This window comes from Lygodium microphyllum, chromosome 10, assembly GCF_053477565.2.
Source record: "Lygodium microphyllum isolate KBCC chromosome 10, Lygodium_microphyllum_v1.1.10, whole genome shotgun sequence".
In the NCBI taxonomy this organism is placed as follows: domain Eukaryota; kingdom Viridiplantae; phylum Streptophyta; class Polypodiopsida; order Schizaeales; family Lygodiaceae; genus Lygodium; species Lygodium microphyllum.
Genome location: NC_141144.1, coordinates 133736079 through 133754072, shown reverse-complemented (window position 1 = coordinate 133754072; position 17994 = coordinate 133736079).

The window sequence follows — 17994 nt, the reverse complement described above, 5'->3', positions numbered from 1 at the left end:
AGCCAGGATGGAAGGAAATAGGAAACATGACGTCAATGGTACCTCAACTTACAAAAAGTACTAGGGACTATCCATACTAGACCATCCTTCACCAAAAATGCCCAATAAGGTAAACTATGAGCACCCTACAAGGATGTTATTGAGTAGCGAAACTATTATTTGATACTTAGTAAATGCCAAGCAACAAAACATTTGATACTTTGTAAATGCCAAACTATGATCTAATACTTAATAAATGTTAAGTATCAAAATTTATGACAAAACAAAGGAATTGAAGTTGTTCAAGGAGCCATGGACTACCAATATCCATATGTGGTCAAATTACAGATCTAAAAAGTGCACCCAATAGTGCTCAATCATATGGATTAAGAAATGTTGAAAATACTTAATTCCAAAGCCATTAGACATGGTTGGTGCTAGATAATATGTCATCAACTAGTACCAAATGCATGGAAGGTACCAAAAAGAAAAATATTTTCAAAAACATCTTACACATACCAAGAATCAATGCTAGATATTTCTATATCCATGACTAGGTGAACTAGAATGTAGTTTTCATGTTCATAGGATACTAGTTGAACTAGAAAGGAGTCTCTATCTTGTTAGGAAACCTTCTCCTAGGTTGAGATCACACCAGCCCCTTCACCCTTTTAAGAACTATTTGGGTTCACATCATTGGGTGAATCTTTAACATTCTTTCTTTGCATTTGAGAAAAATCTTTAGTGAATTTATCCACCTCTTACCACATACCAAACGATGATTCCTCTCCACATTCTTCTTCTTCTTTCATGAACTTGCACTTCCAACAATCTTTCCAACCCTCTCCTTTAGTTTCATAAAAAGATATTGATCAAAGATTAAGGCAACCTTTTTCATGACTAGATCAAATAACTAGTTGAGATTGATAAGATCAAAGTTTGAAGGGTAGGTTGAGAGTTTGATTTGAAAGCTACTAGCATGGAAATAACATTGCATTTTATAAAGTTATTTAAAATCAACCAATCTCAATTGTACCACATGTGCTAATAGTGATTGAAGATTCAAGGGAAATGAGTCATGGGTTGTAATGGCATTCTCATTCCACTTATCAAGGCTTCCTAAAAACTCATATGTTGGGTCTTTATTCATACTTTTGTTAGGTCTCTTTGGATTTTATTCAACTCTTTCGCATTGGCTTATAATTTCTTGTACAATAATCTAAGATTTGATTGACTTAAGTCACTATAATCATAAGAGTCCACATGGCAAGTGTGTGAATGCAACCAATCATGAAAAAGAATAACCATGTTGATTAAACAAACAATCAGTCAAGTCCCCAAAGTCCAAAACCACAAGGGTGTGTGGTAGGCCATGAGGTTTAGATGTCTCTGCTAGTGTATGGAAATGTTAAAATCCATGTTACTTAACTTCTAATTATACCAATATGCATCAAATTATTCTAAACATCCATTATTAGGTCATTGTCTTATGATGAAGCATATCTAAGCTTCCTAGCAACATCGATTCAAGTATGAGATTGGTCCAAAATCCTAATTTGAATGCTAGTGTACCATGCATAAAGGTAACACAAGCAGCATGGAGACATAGAAAAATACGAGCATGATTGATGATGAAGATCTTCACACATATATTAAATTTGAACTTTCATAGGAAAAATTAAGAACCTAATATATTAAAGAGAAATGCATAGTGAATATATGATGTGGTACAGTAACCCACCTTGAGCCATATAGCTCCCATATAGATCTACACAAAAACATTAAGGCATGAGGGTTGTACTAGCCAAACACGAGGCATGATGTATGGTACAACGTTGTGTACCAAGGAGGGTGCATTCAAATGTTGAAATTGATGTACAAACAGTGTGATAGTAGTAAGTACAAGCTAATCCATAAAGAGCCTTTTAGTTGGTTTTCCCCATTATAAGAACCTTATTAGATCATATGGTTATTGAAATCACGTTATTTATCCATAAAAATCCATTCAAATTGTTTTCCCTAGTACATGAACCTTACGTATTTCCTATTACAAGAACTTTCCTAATTTTAGATGGTTTTCCAATTATAAGAACCTAATCCATACATGTCCTTTTAATTGTCTCCTTCATTGCAATAATCTTATGCATTAGAAGCTATCGTTAGTTACAATAACCTTAACTACCTTTTATGATAGGCTTCTCCTTTACTACACGCTATAGCTTGGCTATCTTACCCTACTTCTATCATATGAGTCAAACATTCACAAAAATTGTTTTAATGGTGAGGATTCCTTAAGTGAAATATGACACAAGTTCATGGAGAAAATATACTTAAACCTTAATTGTTATTAAAGTTCAAGCATACATTTTCCAATAATTAACTAAAGATGTTGATAGGAAAAAGATAAAAATCTCCAATAGTTAATCAAAACAAAACAATTAAGGATGAAGGGAATTTTCCTAAAGTGCATTGGAGATGTTCATTAAAAAAGAAGAAACAATAAACTCCACTATTGTGTTGTATTGTCTTGGCAATGATATCCATCATATTTTACAAGCTTGATATTAGCTTAATAAACTCCTTAGGTCTAAAGCTAAGAATTGTAAGAAACATTCTTGTAACTTTTGCCACACATCATATGAATAAATTGAAATTGTAGCTTCTTCTAAAGACATGGCAAAGAGACTCTTATGACAAGATAAAGTTCCACAAGTTTGAGAGGTCAAATTTAAAAGCAAAGAACGTAGAGCCCATTTAAGCACATAGATTTAAAATATGTTAGTCAAATAATGAACAAGATAGGATGAGAATGTTGTAGACAAAGAGCCCAAAAATCTCAAAGGTCAAATTTAAAAGAAATGAGGCTAGAGCCCATTTGACAACACTAATGTCACCTGCATCCCCATAACCAAAAAAGATGCATTTCAGAAACTTAGGATCCAGCTTATTGCACTTTTCCTTGGAAATATGCAGTAGAAAACCTCACAGCCAAAGATACACAAATGAGCATATGATGCTATACCTCATCTATAACATGATAGTCAAGAGTAGTTTATGGGGATTGATTAATCAAATATATGGCAGTAGTAACTACCTTAGCCCAAAAGTGCTATGGTAAGCTTGCCTAGCTAAGCATACTATAGACTTGCCCCTAAATTGTCCTATTCATGTGCTCAGTCATACCATTCTGGGGTGGGGTGTACATGGTGGTCAACTAATACTTAATACCCCTCTTATTACAAAAGTGCTCAAAGGCTTTAGATACATACTCACCCCCATTGTTAGATCGTAGATATTTGAGCTTATACCTAGATTGGTTCTCAACAAAAGCAAGCCAATACTGAAACATAGCCAAGTCTTTTGATTTTTGGTTATGGGGTATGCTTAGACCTTATGTGAGTGATCATCAATGAAAGTAATGAAATATTTTGTGCTACCTAATGACTTGCAGGGCATAGGTCCACAAATATCAGAATGAATAAGATCCGGAGGCTTACCTATTCGCACAATGCCAGACTTCTTATCCAAACTATAGGTATGCTTGCCATAAAGACAATGACCACAAGAATCAACACTTTGTAGTCAAGGGGCAGAAGATACTTCAAACATGTAATTATTTTCATTCCCTTGAGTGATATGTGCTTAATGTGATGATACCATAACGATACATGTGATACTATAGTCATTACCAAAACATAGTCAATAGATCTAGATACAAGTAAGGGATAAAGAGTGCCAAATTTAGCACCTTGTGTCAGGATAAGATTCCCATAGTTAATCTTCCATGAGAAATCACCAAAAGGGACAACATTACCTGCATCATCCAAGTATCTAGAAGAAAATGGGCTTTTAGTCAAAGCCAAAACATGGCGTACATCATGCAAAGTAAACATACTACCTGAAGAAAAAATTGTAGTTGAATATGTTCAATGCCAACAATATCTTATGCCAAGTTATTGCCTAGTCTGACAGATCATGTCATGTTGCAATAGGAGTGAAATCACTCTTGATGAGGGGTAATGTGGAATAAAGCCCTTAAATCAATCAGCCAACACTGAGTATAGGTGAACAAGGCATGAATCAATTGCAAACATCATGAGAAGAAGCTGGAAGTATGTGATCATCATTAAAATTAGTTTGCATGACATTTTTATCTTGATGCTAGACTTGCTAGGGACAATGCTATGATCATCAACATTTTCTTGCATTTTACCCTTTCTCTTTTCATTGTACTTATTATCACACATTTTGTGGCAATGTGGCCAAATATATCCCTACTTCCCATAATAATGACGAGTCAATGTAGACTTATAGTGACGAGACTTACAATGAGACTATCCATGTGATTGAGATGAGATGTTTGAGAGTCTCTTCCAGGTAGTCATTGCCACTCTTACCATTAATGCCTTTGACTATCAATGCATGAGAACTACGAGAAGCATCAACATTCTTTTTGTTAACCTCTTTATTCAAGAGTGCATCTTTACATCTTGCAATTTTAGCCCATTAGCAGGCATATTTGCACACATAGTAGTATGGAATGTGTCCCATGATTGAGGCAATGTAAGGAAGAAGAAAAATGGAGGAAGATTCTCTTTAAAGTTAATCCCATGCAAAGACTAGTAGTGGATGAAAATAGAATGAAACTTATTCAATTGGGTAGACATGGAAGTCCCCTTCTTCATGTGAAGGTGTATGAGTTGCTTTAGCCAATACATCTATGAAGTAGCACTTTTCTTGTTATAGATATCACAAATCTTGTCCCATAACTACTAGGTAGTCAGCCTTTTAGAGATAGCATTATAGAAAACCTACTTAGCGAGTGAAAAAATGACATTTACACAACTCATCCAATTCAGCCCAATCCTTTACATCAAAGTATTTGGACTTTACACCCTCATGTCTCAATGGCTTAATCTACAAATTTTGCACTAGAACTTGCCAAATTTATGCTTTCTAATAGCTATAATTTATGCCATCCAGCTTGTCAATGTTGAAGATGACAATGTCATTTGACCCACTAGCTATAATGTGATGAATGAAAGCACAGTCCAAGATACGTAAGTTACTATAAATGACAGTAAAACATGCCAAAATCATAGCCAAATAGTGCTTAATAGAGGAAAAATTGCAAAGAGTAGGGCTGTCCAATAATTGCCAAAGAATGATAGTCAAGTTAAAGCATTTGCCTTCATAAATGATGTATAAACTTGTAATTATAGCAAGATGAAAATAATGAAAATAGTAGTTCCAAAGCCAAGTGTGAGCAATCGATTGATAGAATCCAATCTGGATCTGCTAGGTATATCTTGCAAGAAGTGGGGTATGAACAAACCACTAATAGTCACTGAGCATGCAACCGATAACTGAGAACTATCAAACTCAATGTGTTTGAGTGGGAGACATCCAATAGGCATAAATGACATGCAATAGTAGGTCTCCAAGATGATAGAAGAAAATTGCTAGATACACAACAAATTGAGCGACTGTAAAGAAGCTCAATACATAGCCAAGTAGGATGAATACATCACTAACAACCTAATAGACATAGGTACTAGCTTAAAGCATGAATCAAACCAGCCCTCTAGGCAATAGTTGCATCCAAAATAGCATGCAGAGAGTATAGACATAACTCAATCAAGTCCCACAGTCTCATTGACGTAAGCTCAACTACATAAACCCAAAGCTTTGCTCAAAAGCAAAATAGCTAAGTAGCTCAAGTGACTCCGACTTGAATAAAAATGCCAAATGAGCAATGCAAGCTCAAAACATCAAGTACATGGCCATTAAGAATTTTAGATACATCCAACGTAGAGCCGAGAGCATAAAACCCAAGAGAATCTTCAAGCCTGTAATGTCAATGATCACTATAGTAATTGACCAAAGCTTCAATACATGTGATTGAACTCAAATGTAAGGCTAAAGATATTCCATAAGCATATATGGGTACATAAAGCATCAATGCCATACATCAATACATCCATTGAAGTACCTTAATATCATTAGATGGCAATGGGCATAGACTTTTACATTCAATTAGTTTGCTGTGATAATATACATCAAGTATGTCCTAAATAGTAGTTAACATTAGGTTTTCCTTGAACATAACAAATAGTAGGTTTGACCTCAATGTAGTAAACAATAGGTCTATTTGTAACATAGTGAATAGTAGGTATGTCTTGTAACATAGTGAATAGCAGGTCTGTCTCCTGCACAAAGTAAATATCAAGTATTTCTTGCATAGAGTAATCAACAAGTCTATCTTGCACAAAGTTAATAGCAGGACTATCCTACAATACAATGAATAGTAGGTCTTCCTTGCACAGAGTGGTCAACAGGTGTGTCTTGCATAGAAGAGCAGACAACACGTTTGTCCTACACAGAATAAAGAGTAGGTCTATCTTGCATAGAATGAACAAAAGTTCTGTCTTATTTGCTACTATTTCTTGCCACACTAGAGCACTTGTAGAAGCTTAGTCAGGTCTACTTGATGTCAGGGAAGGAGTTCGCACAAGCCAAGAAGGGGCCTATGAAGCATAGGACTGATGTATATATTCTTGAGGTGCAGTCATTTTACCTTTAGCTATACATTTCAAATCCGGGCTAAGGCACACTAAAGGGAAGCTCCTCAAACCAATCTTCTAATACTAGTTGAAGGGAGAAGTCCAAGTGAAAGTATGAGCAATTGGAAGAGCAATAGAGAAGTGAGCTATGGTAGATGGAGTAAGAGAGTAAGCGAGAGAGACTCAAGATGTGGGAACTTCAACATTCACAATGTGTGATTAACTTTCACTTATTCAAATATCACCAAAAGAATAAAGAATGAAGTGACAATGATGGGTGCTTGCCACCTACAATGTATAGTTGTGAGGGGGTGCTCACCACCTGTATTGTGTAGGTCCTTCACTAGGTGAAGGAGTTTACAATTGTGGCATAAATCCATTCTTAAGGCATATAGCGATGACTCTAATGAAGGTGGGTACTGTTAGTGTAGTAATACATGATCAACATAAGCACAAGCACCTTTACATGTAATAACCAAATTACTAGAAATCATTGTCAATCAAAAATAATTTCATTAGACTACCACACAAGGTTTCTATGCATCTTAAACAAACCACTTATTATGTGTCAAGACATAAAGCTCCTATTTGTGTTGAAGAGAACACTTGTAAATTTTTCAGACTTATAATTAAATGATCCTCCAAAGACCCTCTAAAATTCAAAACTAATAGTCCAATATGTGCTATAAAAAGTTCTTATGTGTGCCAAAGAGACCACCTATGATTTGTTAAGAATTATATGTGAGTGATGTGTGAAACCTCTATGCTTACACTTTGTTTGCACGAGCTCTTTGTTTATCATATTGTGTATGTCTTATTATATTATTATAATAATTGAAGTCTTCACTATCTCCTTTGTAACTTGTCTTTGAGCAATGTAGTGAGTTCTATCATTCTTATTTACTAAACATTAACTAGTTTTACAAGAGTGAATGGTGCAAGATAATATGTATGAGTCCAAGTTGTGTGGATATACCTTCAAACCCTTGAGGGGCACTTATAATGATCAGATATTCTTAACTAGCAATGTGCCACTGATCTTTCGAGTAGAGAGCATTACTTATGGTGTCTTTTGAGCCATTAAATTTATTAATAAGCCTTCATTACTAGGACTTTGGTTCCATAACTATTGTGGCGAGTGACTGCCATGCCATTTTACATCTTATACCTAAGCTCATGAAGTCAAAATAGGATCATAGAATATATGATGTTAGGATGTTCTTGCCATAAGAAACCAATATTGTATATATAGCACACCCCCTAGGATGCCTTGCTAATAGAGGAAAAAATAGATGTCAATTGTAGGATGTTGTTGCTTGACAAATAAATATTGGAGTTGTTGTGGTACATAGTCAAATATCCTCAAGTAAAGAGGATTTTTTTACTTGACGACAAACAACTATAGTATTGTTGTGGTTTGTAACTTAAACACTCGACACACACACACACACACACACACACACACACACACACACACACACACACACACACACACACACACACACACACACACACACACACACACACACACACACACACACACACACACACACACACACACACACACACACACACACACACACACACACACACACACACACACACACACACACACACACACACACACACACACACACACACACACACACACACACACACACACACACACACACACACACACACACACACACACACACACACACACACACACACACACACACACACACACACAGATATATATATATATATATATATATATATATATATATATATATATATATATATATATATATATATATATATATATATAGAGAGAGAGAGAGAGAGAGAGAGAGAGAGAGAGAGAGAGAGAGAGAGAGAGAGAGAGAGAGCGAGAGAGAGAGAGAGAGAGAGAGAGAGAGAGAGAGAGAGAGAGAGAGAGAGAGAGAGAGAGAGAGAGAGAGAGAGAGAGAGAGAGAGAGAGAGAGAGAGAGAGAGAGAGAGAGAGAGAGAGAGAGAGAGAGAGAGAGAGAGAGAGAGAGAGAGAGAGAGAGAGAGAGAGAGAGAGAGAGAGAGAGAGAGAGAGAGAGAGAGAGAGAGAGAGAGAGAGAGAGAGAGAGAGAGAGAGAGAGAGAGCTGGTTTTAAGATGTTGGTTGCCATGCAAAGCAACTACTATTTCTTTTGTGGCACATGCTCAAAATGTTTAGCTTATATCCACAAATAGTATATATGAACCTTTTCTAGATTTGATTTTGTCATATCATATCAATGAAGGAACCAACAACAAAAATCAAATGCATTGCCTTGAAGCTCCTATCTTTTGTACCTAATAAAGGAGATCTAGTTCACGATCAACAAGGTTTTATTCTCTTAAAACCAAAATAACTCCAACTTTGTGCAATATCAAACAAGGTTCCTAAAGACCAAATTTTCTTTTACAAGTCAAGATAGAACTTTCCAATGATCTATTTTCTCATAATATTAAGAAATAAATACAAGAAGGGTGTACAAAGATATTGAAGGACTCAAGTGAGTTGAAGGCCTACTCTATTATCAAGGGTTTTTGAATATACCACCTAAATTGCTTTAGTCACACATACTTCAAACAAGGCATGATCTTGCACCTATAGAACATTTTGAAGTCCATAAAATAATAGACCTCATCTCTTGAGTCTTTTATTAGCCTAAAATGTGGAAATTAGTCAAAAAAATTGTACGTACATATGATACATACAAAAGAGCCAAGGTCCCTTAGCTCGACCTCATGGGTTACTCCACCCCAAACCTATCTTTGATTAACCTTGGTCACTGGAATTCATCACACCTATCTATCTTCCTTCAAAGGGGTTTGATTCCATTCTTATGGTGGTTGATAAATTCACTAAGACAACATACTTTATTCCTACCCTTAAGACAATTACTTGCAAAGACATGCCCCAACTTTTCCTTCAACATATCTATCTCTATTGTGGGTTACCAAATGACATTGTTTTAGCTAGAGAACCACGATTCTTGTCAAGCTTTTGGAAAAATATCCTTAATTCCCCAAGCATCCAAACTAACATCTCTTCATCCAACCACTCTTAGAGTAATGGACAAACAAAAAGTAAACCAAGTCCTAGAATAATATCTCTAGTGTATAATCAATTATCATCAAGATTATTGGGTGGATTTACTTCCCTTGGCTGAAATTGCCTACAATAATGCTACTCATACCTCTATGGGAAAATCCCATCTTTGCCAAATTTGGAAGACACCCTAAAATTGGAATTTATATGAGTCACTTGGTGAAGAATTCAATAGCCATGAATAGAGCTATACATTTGTCAAGAATCCATAAGGAGTTGAAGTTGCAAATTCAACAAGCCCAAGAAAGATAGTCAATAGTGAATGCAACCTCCAACTTACAACATTTGAGTTAGAGTTTGGCATTTACATCAAGATTTATGCTCTTCTTGCTCTTCCTAGAAGTTGGATTGCCAAAGACTTGGGCCACTCAAGATCATTGGCCCAATGCGAATGAATCTAGTCATTTTCACCTTCATTTACCACAATCCATGAGATTTCGTCTAGTATTTAGTATCTGGTCTTGGAGCCTTGCCATGCATCCTCAATAAGGGGGAGGAACTTATTACCATCACCACCTTCAAAGATCAAAGGGCAGAGAGAATATGGAGCTAGGAGTTTTGTTGATTCCAAAAACTCTTGTGAAAGACTCAAAATACCTTGTTCATTGGATGGGCTACGATGCTAGTATATGAGCAAACATGGGAATTAATCTCCAATCTTTATCAAACACCTACTAAAGTAAAGGATTTTCACCAACTATATCCATTGAAGCCAAGATTCATACCAAGAATCTCCACTGCTCCTCCTGGAACTCTTTGCTAAAGGAGGGGTAATGTTATCAATACCAAAAACTAGTAATTTCTAAAAAACAATTAGAGGATTCTAAAGTTTCTAGAAGATTCTATAAGGTTTTAAAAGATTCTTTGAAGGATCTAGAAGAGATTTTGCATCAATACTTGCTTCAGAATTGCTTATATTAGTACTTATATAAGCAATGCTTGTGTCACGGATGATGCCATCATATATTTATTCACGCTTATGTCATCTCATACCTAGAAGCTTCATTAGTCTCAAATCTAGTATAAATATGGGCCTTTAGGCTACAAGCCCTTCAAACTTGCCAACACCAGTTTGTAAGGCTCCTCTAAGGCAAGTTTTATCCAAATCTAGTTTTAGTCTTGCATCTCTAATTATTCTCTTCTCTTGTATCAAGATTTGTCTTATATCATAAATCTAGCCTTGTTGTAAACACCATTGTATCAATCTTGTATAAAGAAATATAGTGTTATACTCCATTCTCTTGCAATAAAGGATTAAATTATTTTGCTTCTTTCTCCTCTTCAAGTCATGTAAGTTGTGAGGTGACATTCCTTGTCCTTTCCAAGTTCTTGTCACTTTTATAACACCACTATCGATCCACCTAAAGCTATTTCATATTTGTATCTAGGTACATAATCAAATATTTTTAACCTTTATTTCCTTTATAAGTCCATTATGGTCCTCACTCTAGTAATTTGTGCACAATAGTCTAGAAAAGTTAGTTGTGCCTTTGCTATAGAAATCAAACACATCTTGATATATTAGATTGTACATCACTTCAAAGGAACACCACAAATAATGAAGACTTGAGTCTATAAATCCAATATCATACTATTTTTCTTCTTAACCATGTGCTTTAGAACATATACTCTAGATGAAGAAACTAGGATAATTTCATCTTTAATTTCTTTTAAAATGCAAATATATGATTATATTATATTATGTACAACATTATTAAAGAGATGCAATTAAATTTGCAAGCATTTTCATTACAACTTTAAACGAGTCTTATCTTTTTCCTAAAAGTCTAAAGATAGTGACCACCTGCTCCATTACATAAGAATATACTAAATCCAAAACATCAAAGTTACTCTTCATTTTGCCAAAATAGAATAGTTCTGACACAACGACAAAGCCTCACACATCACTAGCCTAAGAATGGTGGGCCAAATCCTATATGACTTATTATTAACATTCCATTTGTGTGTCACCAGGAAATGTTTCCAATTGATGTTATGATGTAAACCCAATGATAGCATGCACTTATTTAACTTACCTTAGATATTGCAAAAGCCAAATAATGCTAGTGCCCAACAATAGCAAGGGCCAATATATCGAGCCTTATCCATATTAAATGATAATCCTATTTAAAAATGTGTGATTAAAGAGTCACAACAATTGAGGAGAACAGGTTTAAAATTGTGATGGGCATGCATTACAAGAACATTAGATCATGAAAATTTTCAAGAGTCACAACAATCGAGGAGAAAAGGTACAAAAATTGTGATGGGTGTGCACTGTAAGAACATTAGATCATAAAAAATTTCAATAAGAGGAATTGCTAATCTTAGCCTTGCATAAGGCATCAAGATACTCTTATTAAACATGTGGATTTAACAATAGCAAGGCATTTAATTGTTGCAAACCAGAGTTGCAGCATTGGAATGTGTGCACAAGAGGGAGAAGAGAGCTCAAAGTACAAGAACAAAATCTTGCTTACTAAGTTTCTTAGAGTACAACTTGGGTACACTTTCCCACACTTGATAGTGACCCATAGGTTGTTTATATAGCCTCTGCCAAGCTAGGGTTAGGGTTTCCCCTGCCCCTAGGGCTATTCACACTCATCTGTCCTTATACTCCCTTTCTTATAGTGGGTTCCTATGCCTGTCTTCTAACACCCCCTCTCAATGCCAGGGTGGCGTTGGATTACAAGGCATGTACGATGTTCCCCCCCCCTTCTTGGGATGCCTTTATAAATCAGGCTTACAAGAGTGTTTTAGGTAGATGATTTAAAGAGTCAAAACAGTCGATCTTCAGATGGATTGGAGGCATAGTTGGCCACCAATTCTTTGGGTATATTAGGAGTGTTGGGGCATTTACTAGTGATATGCCCTGTCTTCTTGCATTTGTTACATTTCATATTCTCGGGATACTTCTTCCAGCAGTTGTTTACAAGATGTCATTTTTTCTTACAGAAAGAACATCTAGTGAGAGCTGTATGTACTAATACTTGATCACGGGAAGTTGAAGATGCCCGACTGTTGCTGCTTTCTTTGTGGTTCCTCTTTTCTTCATCCAAACGGGATTGAATGGTACTTGCCAATGTAGGATCTGGAATGTTGGTGAGCGTGGTTACAAGAGTAGGAAACACATGTTTTACAGCTTTTAGGAGAATAGCAATAGCATCTTCTTCATGTATTGGAGCTTGTACAGAGGCAAGCTGTGCCATAAGTCCCTTCATATGAGAGATGAATTTTCCCAAATCTTCTCTTGATCGATATTCCAAGCTAAAGAATTCAATTTTAAGGAAGATTTTAGTATTTTTACCAGTGGCTCCATAGAGCTTTTCAAGCTCATCCCATTTTTCTTTAGCAGTGTTTAGTTGATCAACATGATGAATTAGGGATTCATCTAAGTGTAACATTATGATTTCTTGAGCATGTTGGCCATCCTCTATATCAACCAGATTTGCAGAGTTTACAGCTCTACTGCCTTGAATGAGAGGCCAATACCCTCTCTCCATCATTTTGTATTTTATAAGTACCTGCCATGGGTGGAAATCTTTGCCATCAAACTTTCGAATTTGAGGACGAACATTAGCATATGTTGTGGTCATTGGGAAGGTTTTACCACTTGTTAGGACAAGGGTAGTGTCTAGTCCCTTACAAATTTTCAACTGAATGCAGAAGCAAATCAGACAATTTGAAATCAAAGTTGCAATGAAGAGAAAGGCTGAAAATCATATAAATGTAATATTTCAAAGTATGATTGTGGTGGTCCTTTCTTATGTGCAAACTTCTTCTGAGGTTTAATAGTCTTTTTAGGTTTTAATGAAGTAAACCTAGACTGGACTTCAGGCTCCTCCTTGTGGTATGGCTTAGTGGATGAAGCTTGTGTTGGACAAGGTTGGTCTATGATCTCAATGCTTGTTGGACAAGGTTGGTCTATGATCTCAATGCTTGTTGTTGCTGATGATTCCGATGAGAGTACAATGACACTCATCCTTTTGATTTCATTGACTAGTGCACTTGAAACAAAGTCACATGGTATGCAATACACTTCTGGTGTATGATGGTCTATGTGTTTATAATTGTACACATAACCTTACAACAATATACGAAGAGGAATAAAAAACTCACTAGATTTTAGTGAATACCCAACAAGCAAATGATTAGATGATTCATGATTAGTGTTTAGAAACACTAATGTCAAGCTTAGTGAAATGCTTGAATGAAACCCAGTTGGAAGCCGGCTTCCCAATGCACTTAGTGATGTCCATTGAGCATGCCCAAGAGCTTTTGAATTTGGAATAAGCTTCAGAGAATATGCTTCAGTGATTAGAATCATTGTTAATGAAGCTCAGAGTGAAAAAAATGACAAAATGTCAAGCTTGCTGGCTATGGATTCCACAGGATACATAGTTAGGATTTGTCGGAGATCTCTCTCTATAGGGCAAATTTCCAGGAACCCTTGTAGATGAGGATAGCCCACTAGGGGGGACTATCAAAGCCCCAAGATGGTTGCTAGGATCACGTCGTCTGCTGCGTGCACATCAGTACGGATTTCACGCTGTTAGAAAACTGCGCCTGTTTTGGAAACCACGCAATGCCGGGCTCAGTTGTGGACAATGTTGGGGGTAGACCTTACGAGGAGTTGCACCCTGATGTGGGGAAGAGATCTCCAGAAGAAAGCACGAGTTGATATGGCCTCCTTTGTCCTCCCCAAGTCCTCCAATGGAGGTAGGTTGCAGGCAGCCATGGAGGAAAGAAGGATAAGATGAAGAAGATGATAGCTCATGTGCACTTAGTGGTAGCTGAGGGTATAGGAAGCTCAGGGGATCAGAGGAGTCTCTGATACCATGTTGCAAACCAGAGTTGCAGCATTGGAATGTGTGCACAAGAGGGATAAGAGAGCTCAAAGTACAAGAACAAAATCTTGCTTACTAAGTTGCTTAGAGTACAAGTTTGGGTACACTCTCCCACACTTGATAGTGAACCATAGGCTATTTATATAGCCTCTGCCAAGCTAGGGTTAGGGTTTCCCCTGCCCCTAGGGCTATTCACACTCATTTGCCCTTATACTCCCTTGCTTATAGTGGGTTCCTATGCTTGTCTTCTAACATTAATATATCTACAATTTTCTTATTAAGAGCCCTTAAATCTAGATTACAAGAAAATATCACCTATTAGAAAGGAAACATTAATAACATGTTTATGAAAAGTAACACGACCATGTAGATAGCAACCACATATTATTCAAGGCTCAAATTTTATGCACAACAATACAAGTGCATAAATACAAATTGAATAGGGAGATAAATATTATCATTGTTTAAACAACATTGACACATAAATGCATCATCTATAGAGCATCTGCATAAATAGATAAGATTAATATAAACATTACTATGAATTGAACATAGAGATAAGACTAGCATAGATATGTACAATAATTCAAGCAACAAATCATATGGTCCATCGCGTTAGTGGGCCTATATAGATATTATAGAAATATCACATAATATAACCATATAAACATGAAAAAAGAGAGAGTATAATAGATTGACAAAAGGGGTGCTAGTGTCATACCCTTAAAAGAAAGGGTACATTTATCAAATTAATTGTAAACACAACAACATGAAATAGCAATACAAGGAAATGCAATCAATCATGGATCCTATCGTATAGAAGAAAAAGTTTCATGATTAAGCCATAAGGCCCAACTAGTATTGTGAAAGCTACAACAAGCCATTTGATGTTGAAATGCATAGTCTCTATGCAAAATAGAGACACATTATTCATCGTGAAAGGCATAGCTAGCCTTTATGAAAAGTAGGCTAAAGGTTAAAGAGTAGATATTATTCACAACCACACATCATTAGATCCATGGACGATATTCAAAGAGAAGGAGAGGGATAGGGTTTTTGTTTACTCATAGCAACATGTAGAAAAAAAGGGCATAGCCCTAACAAAGTTGTCTCTTTATATGGTCTAAACCCTAAATTAATGTAATAATATGGCATTCACATGGTAGCTTTTAGGAAAAAAAATTTGATTAGAAGTAAGTTAGTCATCCATACTCTGTGTTTGAGATGAGTCACTTGCTTGTAAAATGCGGCATCATCCCATATCTTAAAGAGTCTGAGAAAGGGTGCTAGTACTCAAGGGACCAACACATGTCATAGATGTGATCCCAAGGGGTCGGACATTAGGCCTATTTACAAATTAGTAATCATAACTAGAGTATGTCCATCTTCAATAATGGAAGGTTTGCATCCAAGAATGAAACAATGAGCTTCCAAAGCCTAGCTTTTTGAAACCATTGGTTGCAAATCTTTCCACCACTAGTCAAGTTGAATATAAGCATTGAGGGCCCAAAGAGTAACATCCTGGAGTTGCACTCATTCAAATTGAAACTTTTCCTCTTAATATTTTACGATGTTGATCTATTTGAGGATCATAGAGAATTTTCTTTCAAAATTAGTAGGTCTATAGTGCCCTTGTGAATGCATATTACCCCTATTCATAGTGCTAGAAACCCTACTAGAGGGGTTGTAAGCTAATCTATGTAGTGATAGATGTTACACTACAAAGCTATCAATGTTTTATCAAGTTAAACTTGTTAGTTTCAAATAAAGTTTATATGTAGAAGCCAAAGTAATGATAATACCCTTAAAGAGCCAAATTAGTCAAGGAAAAGCAACATAAAATTTTTGATGGGTACCAATGGGGTGGGGTTGTGGCATAGTGGTTTGACTATGCATTGAGTTGTACGAGTGTGTGAGTTCAAACCCTACCCCTGTGCATTCCTAAGGCATTCTAAAATATCTATTAGCATCTAGATATTTTTATAGTGTGGAGTATAATAAGAGCATAGGACCATAACATTTTTAATGAAAATGGATCACCAATCTTAGCATTGCATGAAGCATTGAGATGCATAAGGCCCTATCTATAGAGCATCTATGCATCATTACAAAGTGAATAGAAAGATAATCATTAGCATAAAGCATATCAATTGTTTTCAAATGCCTTTCTATAGAAAATCATGTAGTCTCATCTGTTATGGTAGGCTATATGCAAGCCTCATGGACTCAAATACATGCACATTAGAAAGATTGAACAATATAATCAAATAAATACAAAAAAGATACTAAGTATAATAGATTGACAAATGGAAAATGCAATATATTTTGCACATTAAAAAATAGAATGATAGATGGAGTGCCATTGTCATGCCCTCAAAGGAAGAGTGCAAGATTAGGCCGGCAAAGACATTAACCTTAGTAAAGTGTACTATATATAACACAATAATAAGTCATACATTTGTCATATTAAACTACACAATACAATAGCATGTTGTGCATGGAGGTGGACACAAATGCATGTGCACATGTGTGTGTGTGTGTGTGTGCGCGCGCACGCGTACGCGTGCGTGCCTAGCATTTAGCCATAATGATTAATATGGCTAACAATTTTTATTAGAACATAAAGTTGAAAACAATTACAATATTCATTAGACTTAATGATTGTGCTTCTGATTTCAATCATACAAAGGGTAGACAGAACGTTTGGGATCTTCAAAATCTCTAGACATTTGCAATGTTCACAATTTTCTGTGGATGGCCATTCCCCTTTGGAAACTCTTCAAACTCATCCATGATCCTATTGCTCGTCCCCTCTTTTTCCTTCTTCCTCCTACTACTCGATCACCCCATTCTTCTTTGTCCATCTCTCGTTGTTTCTTTGAGAAGGTCAATGGTGGTAAGGTTATCTTCTCTAGCCATGAGTGTGTGTCATCCTTCTTTGCAACCATTGCACCCAATTCAACATCTTGATGTATCACTAGTGGAAAAGGCCTACTCCTAGCATTTCTACCTACCCTAAGCCTATAGGTATGCCTATGATGATACCATTGTATCAAGCGTTATGTTGGTGCCACCCACTGTACCATTGCCTTTTATCCTACATCCTCTAGGTACCCTCCATACTTTCAACTTTTTGGTATTTCCCTTTTGCATGTGAACCACTAACAACTTTTCTCCCTTCACTATCTTTGTCTATTAATTTTATTATTAATTTTGCATGTGAACCACTAACAACTTTCCTCCCTTCACTATCATTGTCTATTAATTTTATTATTATGCTCATGAGAGTGCTTTGATGACTAACACATATTGACATTATTCATTCATAATACTCACTTGGATAGTCTGAAATATTAACCTCAATAATTTATATACAATATTAAATAATGAGGAATCACAATAATAGTAATAATATTCACTATTTTAACTTTGACATTGTTATTGCCCATTCCTTGGCCTAGTAAGGCTTTTTATATCATTAGCAATACCAATTATGT